This window comes from Rhincodon typus, chromosome 28 (genome assembly GCF_021869965.1).
Source record: "Rhincodon typus isolate 14 chromosome 28, sRhiTyp1.1, whole genome shotgun sequence".
NCBI lineage: Eukaryota > Metazoa > Chordata > Chondrichthyes > Orectolobiformes > Rhincodontidae > Rhincodon > Rhincodon typus.
In genome coordinates this window covers 30,614,732-30,626,822 of record NC_063359.1, presented here as the reverse complement: position 1 = coordinate 30,626,822, position 12,091 = coordinate 30,614,732, and the positions used below count along the sequence as shown (strand labels likewise).

Sequence of the window (12,091 nt, the reverse complement as noted above, 5' to 3'; positions counted from 1 at the left end):
CAAAATGCAACACCTCACATTTATCTAAATTAAACTCCATCCATCACTCCTCAGCCCAACTTCCCATTTGATCAAGGTTCCATGTACTCTGAGGTAAACTTCTTCACTGTCCGCTACACCTCCAAAATTGGTGTCACCTGCAATCTTAATAACCATACCTCCTATATTCACAGCCAAATCACTTACATGTTTTCCTCCAGGTCAAATAAGTACACCCCTCAATCACCTCTCTCACTGCATCACCGGATAAGAGAAAACTCCACCCCACATGGTCTGGCTTCACAAGTTAAAGATTCAATTTAATCACGTAAATGGTGTCCACTGCTTACCATTCGTTTTTGATCCGTTTCTTTTAAAGAAATGATTCAACTGTCCATCGATCAATTTTGTTAAAATCCAAACAACTCATGCTTCATTCTACTGCCTGGACCTATGGAGAGCGATGACAGTGACTCCACAATGTTTTTATCATCACACAACTGTCCCTGACTCTCTCTCCACAGACAGAATTCAAACATCACCTAATCAATACCTTCTGATTTCTTTTCCTTTTAATCCTGTTAACCTTGATGGTGCTCTGCATGACATTTATTTCAGTTTGTAGAGTCAAAGAAACAGGTTTGCAATAGAAACTAACACTGAGATGCTCCTGCACTGATGTACTGCTTGCTGCAGTTCAACAGGGCCTTGCTGAGACCCCACCTGGAGAACTCTGTGCAGGTTTCTGAAGAAGGGTCTAAGCCCGAAACGTCAGCCTTCCTGCTCCTCTGATGCTGCGTGGCCTGCTGTGTTCATCCAGCTCTACACCTTGTTATCTCAGATTCTCCAGCATCTGCAGTTCCTACTATCTTATGAATTCTGTTACCTTTATTATGGGACTCCTTAATTTAAGGTAAACAGGAGGGTTCACATTATCTGCTCTGTCTGGATAGTTTAGCTGTTAAGAAATTAACAGGGGCCCAAATTGTTTTATTCATAAGGTGCACAATTTTTATACATAGAGACAATGGCAGTAACTTGATTGCTAACAGCAGATAGATATATTGAGAGTGTCCAAGTCGCAGAAAAGAGTTGCAAAGTCAGGTTTAAACAGATATGCTATAATCTGTCCATTTACCTCTAACAGAGCGAAAGTTAAAGTTTCAAGGATAGTTAATCAGCATCAGGATACAAGAAGCATGGACATGAGGCTTTGAAAGGGTAAAGATTTCCAAGATGTCCCTGAAAAGAAGGCGAGTCCTGCTTGGGTTCGAGACAGAAAAAGATCAAGAACAGCTAGAGACAGTAATTTCCTGTGGCTTATCACACAGGCAAGTGGGTGGGAGCTTGCACTCAGATTGCAAAGAACAAATTTGTGAGGGCTAGAGAAATGGTGCATGATTTGCCCGGAGGGAGATGTCTCCACGTAAATTCAACACCACAAAAAACTGCATTGCAATTAAGTTTTCAGGTTGGGAACAGAAAAGATTTAAAATTCTCGGGTCCAAAGAATCAATACCAACTGATTCCAGGAGAACTGAATATCTACTTAAAGGCTAGTTTAATATAAAACTGTTAGACTTGTGCTATAAGTTCCATGCTGTAGTTTAAAGTATATATTGCCTACAAAATAGTGTTTACTCAAAGGTGCTTTTGGTCAGTTTGTTAAAACAAATGTATTAAAACTGAAGAAATCTCATCATGTCATCTGGTCAGTTATTAACTGGAAGTTTGAATTTCATACTAAATTGTGATCATAACGTTGATAGGATCAGCATTAAGTATCTGATCACCATAAAGAGTTCTGTGCTCATAACTAGGTTAGACAGCAAAACTTGTACCTTTTCAGTGTGTCACAGGCCTGTGGCACACGTATCTAGCTCAGGCAGTGAGACAGATTTCACTGCAAGCATCCAAAACGGAGTAAAACAAATTCCTGTGTGGGATCAACATAAATACAAAGAGGTTGTTAGGACATTGGGGCAAGTTTCACAGACATAAGTACATTACAAATGTATTAACACAGTATAAATCAATATCCTGTCTTGCCTGCATCGTCTCACATATTGGGTAACTCACATTCTAACTATATTCAGTATAATACATTCTCTCAACAGTTTTTCCATACACATACATGGAAGATTGCTCATGATTATCCACTTGTTCAATTTGCACTTGCGAGCACTTACAGATTGGTTCATCACCTCATTAAGAAACAGCTAAAGAAAGGAGGGCAAGAGAGGAAGGGGAGTGGTGTTCTTGATTCGGGATAACATTATGGCTGTATTTAGGGAGGATATTCTTGGGAATATGTCCAGGGAATGTTATTTGAGTGGAACTGAGAAATAAAAAAGGGATGATCACTTTATTAGGATTTTACTTTAGATACCCCAATAGTTAGCAGGAAATTGAGAAACAAATTTGTAAGGAGATTTCAATTATCTTTTAAGAATAATAGGGTGGTTATGATAGGGGATTTTAACTTTCCAAACATAGACCGGGCCGGCCAGAGTGTTAAGGGTTAGGATGGACAGGAATTTGTTAAGTGTGCACAAGAAAATTTTCTGATTCAGTATGTGGACATACCTACTAGAGAAGGTGCAAAACGTGACCTACTCTTGGGAAATAAGTCAGGGAAATAAGACTGAGGGGTCAATGGGGGAGCACTTTCGGGCCAGTGACCATGATTCTATTATTTTTAAAATAGTGATGAAAAAGGATAGACAGGATCTAAAAGTTAAAGTTCTGTATTGGAGGAAGGCCAATTTTCATGGTATTAACAAGAACTTACAAACATTGATTAGGAGTGGATGTTCACAGGTAAAGGAACAACAGGAAAATGGGAAGCCTTCAAAAAAATGAGATAATGAGGGTCCAGAGACAGTATGTTTCTATTAGGGTGTAGTGAATACTGGATGACTAGAGAAGTTGAGCTTTCGGTGAAGTATAAGGAGGAAGCATGTGTCAGGTATAGATGGCAGAAATTGAATGAATCCCAAGAAGTGTATGAAGGCAGTAGGGGTATACTTCAGAGGGAAATCAGGAGGGCAAAAGGGGGACATGAGATAGCTTTGGCAAATAGGGTTAAGGAGAATCCAAAGGGATTCTACAAATACATTAAGAACAAAAAGGGTAAGTAGGGACAGAAAAGGACCCCTTAAAGATTAACAAAGCCCTATGTGTGGAGCCACAGGAGATGGGGGAAGATACTAAACGAGTATTTTGCATCAGTGTTTACTGCGGAGAAGGATATGGAAGACAAAGAACATGGGGAAATAAATAGTAACACCTTGAAAAATATTAACGAGGTGGTGGTGCTGGACATCTTAAAATGCATAAAAGTGGATAAATCACCGGGACCATTTCAGGTGTACCCTAAAACTCTGTAGGAGCTAGGGAAGTGATTTGCTGGGCCCCTTGCTAAGATATTTGTATCATTGATAGTTACAGGTGAGGTGCCGGAAGACTGGAGGTTGACTAATGTGGTGCCACTGTTTAAGAAAGGTGGTAAGGAAGCCAAGGAATTATAGACCGGTGAATCTGACATTGGTGGTGGGCAAGTTGTTGGAGGGAATCCTGAGGACAGGATTTACATGTATTTGGAAAGGCAAGCGTTGATTAGGAATAGTCAACATGGCTTTGTGCATGGGAAATCATGTCTCACGACCTTGATTGAGTTTTTTGAAGAAGTAACAAAGAAGATTGATGAGGCCAGAGCAGTGGACGTGATCTATATGGACTTCAGTAAGGCATTTGACAAGGCTTCTCATGGTAGACTGGTTAGTAATGTTAGATCACATGGAATACAGGGAGAATCAGCTATTTGGATACAGAACTGGCTCGAAGGTAGAAGATGGAGATGAGGGTTGCTTTTCATACTGGAGCCCTGTGACCAGCGGTGTTCTACAAGGATTGGTACTGGGTCCGCTGCTTTTTATCATTCATAGGACTGATTTGGATGTGAACATAGGAGGTACGGTCAGTAAGTTTGCAGATGAAACCAAAATTGGAGGTGTAGTAGGCAGCGAAGAAGATTAGCTCAGGGTATAATGCGATCTTGATGCAATGGGCCAATGGGCTGAAGAGTGGCAGATGGAGTTTAATTTAGTTAAACGTGAAGTGCTGCATTTTGGAAAGGCAAATCAGAGCAGGATTTATACACTTAACGGTAAGGTCTGGGGGAGTGTTACTGAACAAAGAGACCTTGCAGTACAGATCAATTGTTCCTTGAAAGTGGCGTCACAAGCAGATGGGATAGTGAAGGTGGTGTTTGGTATGCTTGCCTTTATTGATCAGTGCATTGAGCGTAGGAGTTGGGAGGTCATGTTGCGGCTGTACAGGACATTGGTTAGGCCACTAGTGGAATACTGCGTGCAGTTCTAGTCGCCCTGCTATAGGAAGAATGTTGTGGAACTTGAAAGGGTTCAGAAAAGATTTACATGCATGTTGCCAGGGTTGGAGGGTTTGAGCTATAGGGAGAGGCTGAATAAACTAGGGCTATTTCCCTGGAGTGTCAGAGGCTGAGGGGTGGCCTTATAGAGGGTTATAAAATCATGAGGGGCATGGATAAAGTAAATCGACGGAGTTTTTTCTGGGCTCGGGGAATCCGAAACTACAGGGCATTGGCTTAAGGAGAGAGGGAAAGATTTAAAAAAAGAGACCTAAGGGACAACTTTTTCACGCAGAGGGTGGTGCGTGTATGGAATGAGCTGCCAGAGGAAGTGTGGACCGTGGTACAATTACAACATTTAAAAAGCATCTGGATGGGTATATGAAAAGGAAGGATTTAGAGGGATATGGGCCAAATGCTGGCAAATGGGGATAGATTTATTTAGGATTTCTGGTCGGCATGGATGGGTTGGACCGAAGGGTCTGTTTCAGTGCTGTATATCTCTATGACTCTATGCAGGATAGTTACCATAAATGAACTGCCTTTTGTCATCTGACGTTACATACCAACTCAGTAGTTTAGCAAATCATTTCATATAAAACATTTGGTGAGTAAAAGCCAAACTTTTAATTTATTTTTTGAAAATTTGGTAATATGTACTGTAGATTTATGAGAAAGGTGGTGTCATAGTGGGAATGTCACTGAGTTAGTAATCCTGAACTCCAGGATAATATTCTGGGGACAGGGGCTCAAACCTCAACATGACAGATTATGAAATTTGAATCCAATAATAATCTAAAATTAAAAGCTAGCCTAATGGCAACCCTATAACCACAGTCAATTACAAAAACCCGTTCCGTTCATTAATGGTGCGTGCGCACAGTCGAGGATTTGGGGGGCGTGGTGGTGTGTGTGGCTGTTCATCCTTCCTTACCTGGTCTGGCCTGTATGTGGCTAATTCTTTATGCCCGCTGAAATTCTTTATGCCAATCGGTTCAAGGGCAATTAAGAATGAGCAACCAATACTGGTCGCGCCAGTGATGCCAATATAAAAATAAAGAGGAAAAAAATCAAATCTATTTTTGATCAAATATGCTGCTATGCATCTTGTATTAACACACTAAAAAAAAAGCTCTAGGAAAACAAAACATTACACGCAATAAAATTAACTAATGTTACATTTTAATCGCTAATTTATGTACAGAAATAAAAATGAAAAGAAGTGCTTTAGTTTTGATAGGAATTTTGATATTATAGCTGACTTATCAAACTCAAATATAATGATGGGTTTGGGCTACTTAGGACCACGACCTTTCCACAAGGGATTTTTCTGTCCTACAGATGTTATACGTACTGGCAGTGCAAACATGTAGATATTGGGGGTGAGGGGAAACTTAGTAAGAGGAAATATCTTAGTTATCTAGGTAAAGATCTCAAAAACAAACTAAAATATTTGTAGAAACAAATTTCAATACACATTTGCACAAGAGGATAGTGTATTACACTTGTGGAAGCAAAAGGGGCACTTTTATCAATTGAGATTGAGCAAGCAATACAACCAAAAGAGCCCAGGAAAAGATTAGAATCATCTATTGATCTGTTCCACCACAAAGGTTAAAAGATCAAATCTTTAGACATGTCAAGATTAAACCATGCCAGAACCATGGTAGACAACAACACTTGTGGTTACTGAGGTGCCTGCAGTTCATATATTGTGGAAAGAAAAATAAAATTATGTTAACAGTAGACTCAAAACATTTACTTGATTAGAGTCATGGAGTTATACAGCGCAGAAAACAGACCCTTCCGCATCAACCAGATATCCTAAACTGATCTAGTCCCATTTGCCAGTATTTGGCCCATATGTAAAACGTTCCTGTTCATATATCCATCCGGATGCCTTTTAAATGTTCTAATTGTACCCACCTCCACCACTTCATCTGGCGGTTCATTCCACATACGCACCACCCTCTGCGTGAAAAAGTTTTCGCTCAGCTCTGTTTTATATCTTTCCACTCTCATGTTAAACCTATGTTGTCTAGCTTTGGACTCCCCTACCCTGGGAAAAAAGACCTTGGGCTGTTCACCCTAATCATGCCCCTCATGATTTTATAAACCTTTACAAGGTCACCCCTCAGCCCTGATGCTCCAGAGAAAAAAAGCCCCAGCCTATTCAACCTCTCCCTGTAGCTCAAACCCTCCAATCCCAGCAACATTCTTGTAAATCTTTTCTGAACCCTTTCAGGTTTAACAACATCTTTCCTATAGCAAGGCAATCAGAATTGAACGCAGTATTGTAAAAGTAGCCTCAATGTCCTATACAGCTGCAACATGACATCCCAACTCCTATACGTAATGCACTGACCAACAAATGCCTTCTTCCCCATCTTGTCTACCTGCAATTCCACTTTCAAGGAACTATACACCTGCAACCCTAGGTCTCTTTGTTTTGACTAGTCACAGCAACAGTGGTTTTCGCATTGAACTCAAAGAAATGTTTACAACTCTTCTGTAATATGGTGCCAGAGTGGTTCATTTCAGCACTTAGATGCAAAAACCTTCTCTGGCTCCATCCTTCCACACAGTCTCACTTACAGCTGGATGCAAAACACGGTCAATTCATAAACATTTTCTGTCAGATTCAGAGTCCTTAAAAAAAGGGAACTCTAGGAATGAATCCATGACCTCCTTCAAAACTCAAGAAAAAAGGACTTTAAAAAAAAACTTACGCTAAATTAAAATTCTTAATTGTTAATATAATTCATGGACACTACATTAATGGGACCAATAAAACAACAGCTGTTTCAGAAAATATATTTTTAAAAATTTGTTTGAGAGAAAAAATAAGAACGAAAATTGAATTAATCCTTTTATTTACTTGTTACTGCCACTAGAATAGTGAAATATTCAAAATTATTGGACGTTTTACACAAAGTTACAGTTACAATCATGCTTTTAGCAAACATCTTGCTGTAATTTGAGCGAGTAATATGTAATCTGACTGATAGTCCTAATCCTCATTACAATCATTGCATTGCTGCAATGTACCATAACTAAATAGAATATTGTAGTTTAAATATAATCCTCAGAAACAGAAAACAGAATGAAAAGTATTCAGCATTAATTTCAAAAGGAAAAGTTATATTTAACCAACCTTATTAAGTAACAGAAAGGAAATCCAACCAATCCTTATAGTAAAGGAATTGCTTTTTGAAATACTTAGATATATCATTTAGGATGACAGTTAATCACCAGGTATTGGCACTACATACTCTAAACAGATGCATTAATTATTCATTGGCGACACCTCACCTTGGGAAAGATCCATGAAATTGTGAAGCTGTTACGAAGGGGGCTATCATACAACAGTACTGACATGTGACATAATGAATTCAGAGACAGTAGGAAGTGATGTCACTAGGAATGATCATTACTCTTTCTTCCTTTATCCTCTATCTTATTGCATGGTTACTGTTGGGGCGTCTGACAACCACTCTCACTAAGGACTTCTTGCCTTCAGCATTTAGGTCATCCTTCTCTCTTTTGCTAATAGCATGATTAATTAACAATGCCATCACTCCAACACATGCTAGTTTCATGTCCTCCTTAAATGTCCAGTACTCTTCGCATTTAGGTTTCAATCTACATCATCCTACAGCCATATCTCTATAATAGACATCAGATTGTATTTATTTATTTCAATGTGTGCAACCTGTTCATCTGCTTTGTTCTGGAGCTTTTAATTTTGTCCATTTAGTATTTTTAGGAACCTTGAGCTTTGGCTGTCATTTGCTTTTCAATTTGTACTTTCCTGTCATGGTTTATATATCATTTCCATATTAAGAATTTGTTCTTTTGCCTGGTCTCTACTCTTTGATTTACCACATTTTCCTTATTTTGTGCCCTCGCCACATTTGTTTAAAGATGTTTCTACTTCCCTAGTTACACAGCTCGCAAGATCACCAGCCTCAACATGGGAGGGTTTACATGTAAACTGTCCCAAGAGTACTGCTCCTGGTGCAGTTGCTCATGAACTGGACCCCATTTCTCCCACGCCAGTCTTCAAGCCAATCATTATCAGACCTACGCTAAAGCCTTCCAAGTTGGAGACTCCGCCACCTAGAAAGTTAACGACAGCACATCTTAAGCGTGCCGTTCCCTGCAAACTGTCCTCCAAGTCATTTGCCATGCAAAATCGTCAAGAATAAATGGACATATTTAGTTTTCATTGCTGAGTCAACATCCTGGTACTCCATCCCCACCAGCAAATGCATTTAACACCAACACAGACTGCAGTTCAAGAAGGCAGCTCACTAGCAGCTTCTAAAGGGCGACTCAAGATAGTCAATAAACACTGGCCTTGCCAGCTATGCACATATCCCATACATGAATGAAGATATATTAATACTTTTACAGTATGCAGTTTTACATATGGCTTATAGACAGCTGTGCAAGTCTCATTGCTTCAGGAACCCTGTAGCACTAGCACAATGTAAAAGCACCTGATAGACATTTAAGTAAGTGTCTTTTTAATTGGTGCAAGAATGGCTGCTTCTTTCTTTGCCCAACATCATCTTTTGACAACATAACCATTGTAATGGGTGAAGTTTTTTACTAAATGTAAACAATTCCTTTTTAAATCTTTGTTGGAATACAGATGGTTTTAATTTTTTTGCAAAAACATTGACATAGTTTGAAAGGAAATTAGATTAAAACAATACAGCGGACCGAGTAACAGATCATCAAATTTATTTTCATAGTTCTCAAATTTCCCATTGAAATGGTTAGAATAACTTGAAACAAGTTTATCTGGAGAACTACCTAAATTTAAAATTAAGCCTAATCTAAACCTGTAAGCAGGAAGTCCTATTCAACTAATTTCAGATTCAATTGAATCAGACATTTTTTAAAAAGGCAGAGCAATCTAAACAAAGTTACACACAAGCAGAGGAAACGGTTACTTTCCTACTCATGCTTGCCGCCACTTCCTCTGGATTGATGTCAACTTTCATACCCGTGACTAACTAGCAGGTGTAGCAAGTGAGTAGGAAATAACACCAACATGAAAAAAGTTGCGTGATCGTTGTCACATTATTGCTTATGTTTAAACTGGCTGCTGTGTTTTAACATTACAACAGTGGCTACCCTTAAAAATAAGTATTAGCTATAAAGTAACTGGGGCATCCCTAGCTTGCAAAAGGTACTATCTAAATAAGCATCTATCTTTTGCCATAAATGCATTTATTTTTAAACAAATACTTGATACCTGCCAAATCAATATACATTCACTTTCTGTGACTATTCATCGACCACTGGTGGAAGCAAATTAAGCCTATCTGATGAAGCACTGCAAGGCACTCTTTGCTTATCTGAGACTTTAACAGAATATTTGGAAATCAGGGGAAAATAATAATCACCTGATTGATTAAGTATGTCAATAACTAAAGCTTACTAGGGATCAAGGATCAGGAGAAGAAAAAATGTCACAATTAAGGCAGTATCCTGTAACACTATGTCAAGTTACCTCAAAATACCCCTACCAATGACAGGCCTATTTGCAAAATGATCTTAAAACAGAGAGGCTTCAAACTGCAGCCTGAAATTGGCCAATATATTCCAATCTACAAAGTTCTAAGACCAAATAACCTCAATCTTAAATGTGTTTTAATAATTAGATTATATGGCCTTCAAGGGATATTGCTACACTGCTGTAATTTCTACCAGTTAGTCACCGGTATGAAAGTGGAGATCAATCCAGAAGTGGTAGCAAGCATGAGTAGAAAAGTAACCGTTTCCTCTGCTTGTGTGTATTTTTTTAAAAAAGGGAACGGTAATCTCAACAAAGTCTGTTTCAGTTGAGCCTGAAAATAGTTGATTCGGACTTCTTGCTTAAGTTTCAATAAGGCTTTTAAAATTACGTAGTTCTCCAGATAAATCTGCTTCAAAGTCACTCTAACCACTCCAATGGGAAATTTGAGAACTGTATAAATAAATTAAGCTTATTTGACTATTAAATAAGATGACCTGTTACTTGGTCCGCTGTATTGTTTCAATCCAATTTCCTTTCAAACTACGTCAATTTTTTTGCACAACAAAATTGATTGAATAATCTGTATTCTGACAAAGATTTAAAAAGAAATTGTTTACATTTAGTGTTCAGTTGTTTGGAAATTTAACAAAAATACTTCACCCCTTACAATGGTTATGTTGACAAAGATGACACTAGGCAAAGAAAGAAGCAGCCATTCTTGCACTACTTAAAAAGACACATGCTTAAATGTCTTTTAGGTGCTTTTATGTTATGCTAGTGCTACTGGGTTCCTGAAGCACAAGGCTTGCACAGCTGTCTATAAGCCAAATGTAAAACTGCATACTGTAAAGGTATATCTTCATTCACGCATGGGATGTGCACACAGCTGGCAAGATCAGTATTTATTGACCATCTTGCATTGCCCTTCAGAAGGTGGTAGTGAGCTGCCTTCTTGAATTGCAGTCTGTGTTGGAGTTAAATGCATTTGCTGGTGGGGATGGAGTTCCAGGATGTTGACTCAGCAATGAAAACTGAATGACTATATATTTTCATTTATTCTCGACGATTTTGCATGGCAAATGACTTGGAGGACAGTTTGCAGGGAATGGCATGCTTAAGATGTGCTGTCCTTATCTTTCTGGGTGGTGGAGTCTCCAGCTTGGAAGGCTTTAGCGTAGGTTTGATAATGGATGGCTTGAAGACTGGTGTGGGAGAAATGGGTTCCAGCTCATGGGCCACTGCACCAGGAGCTTATAACTTAATAAACAGTGGAATACTGCAAAGAATCTTTCTAAATATATAAATTTAAATGTACCAAAGTGACTTTCATTGGCCAACATTTTGCTTGATTCATGCAATTCCATCACTGTCATCTTATGCATTGCTTTGCGCTGCCTGCAATTAGAGTGGCATTTTCCAATTTTCAAGAGATAGAGGATATTATAAAATTCAAGTCCTTTTTGAAAAATAAACCAAAATTCCAAGTACAGACTCTACAAAAATAACCTGTTTAATATGCTTCTCCTCACTCTCTGTCATGCATCCTTAAGGAACACATTATAAAGTTTACTTGAAGCCCTTCCTTCAGATTTTCTACAAATAACTTCAAAAAAGAGCTGCAGCAGGGAGTTCAGCAAAGTGTTCCATCAATATAGTTAGCTGACTTGCAGTAACCAATTTAACACATATCTAATTCAGCTCATTCTCTGTCATTAAATCCATTTTCTTCTCATTCCTGAAAATTTTATTGCTTATGGAAATTGTCCTGGTGACCATCAAGATCCCAAATATCTAAGATCACCTTATACTTCCAGCAACTTGCAGGATAACATTCGCCACATTACCAGTGAAGGAAAAAAATCTGGCTAACCATGCATTTTATGAGATGGCCAGCTCTAGCAAATTCTGAACCATACCTTTAGGATTAGTAACGGTGTAAATCTATAATGTTCTGCACTCTTTTCAATGTAAAGAGCAAAGCAATGATTTCAAAAGCATTTTTTTATTGCATGCTACAATCATGATGTTTATGAGATAGCTATGTTTTTGGAATGCCTCTAGGGTAAAGTGAAGGTAGTCAAGTGGCCTGTTCTGAAGCCGAGACAACAAGGTGCAGGGCTGGATGAACACAGCAGGCCAAGTAGCATCATAGGAGCAGAAAGGCTGACGTTTCGGGCCTAGACCCTTCATCA

At 38.7% G+C, this 12,091-nt stretch overlaps 1 protein-coding gene across 7 annotated transcripts in view; it reads right to left on the bottom strand.

The window, feature by feature from the left end:
- setx (senataxin) overlaps positions 1-12,091 on the bottom strand; it is a 113,448-nt gene that overhangs the window by 70,006 nt on the left and 31,351 nt on the right. For 4 of the 7 annotated variants that reach the window (XM_048613557.1, XM_020533699.2, XM_048613552.1 and 1 more), the window contains exon 2: positions 1,821-1,915. The exons of 2 other annotated variants lie outside the window; for them this stretch is intronic. The gene's annotated coding sequence lies outside the window, so the exon portion shown is untranslated. Of the gene's footprint in view, positions 1-1,820; positions 1,916-5,303; positions 5,395-12,091 lie in introns of all 7 variants that reach the window. One more of the 7 variants, XM_048613553.1, reaches the window with a different exon arrangement.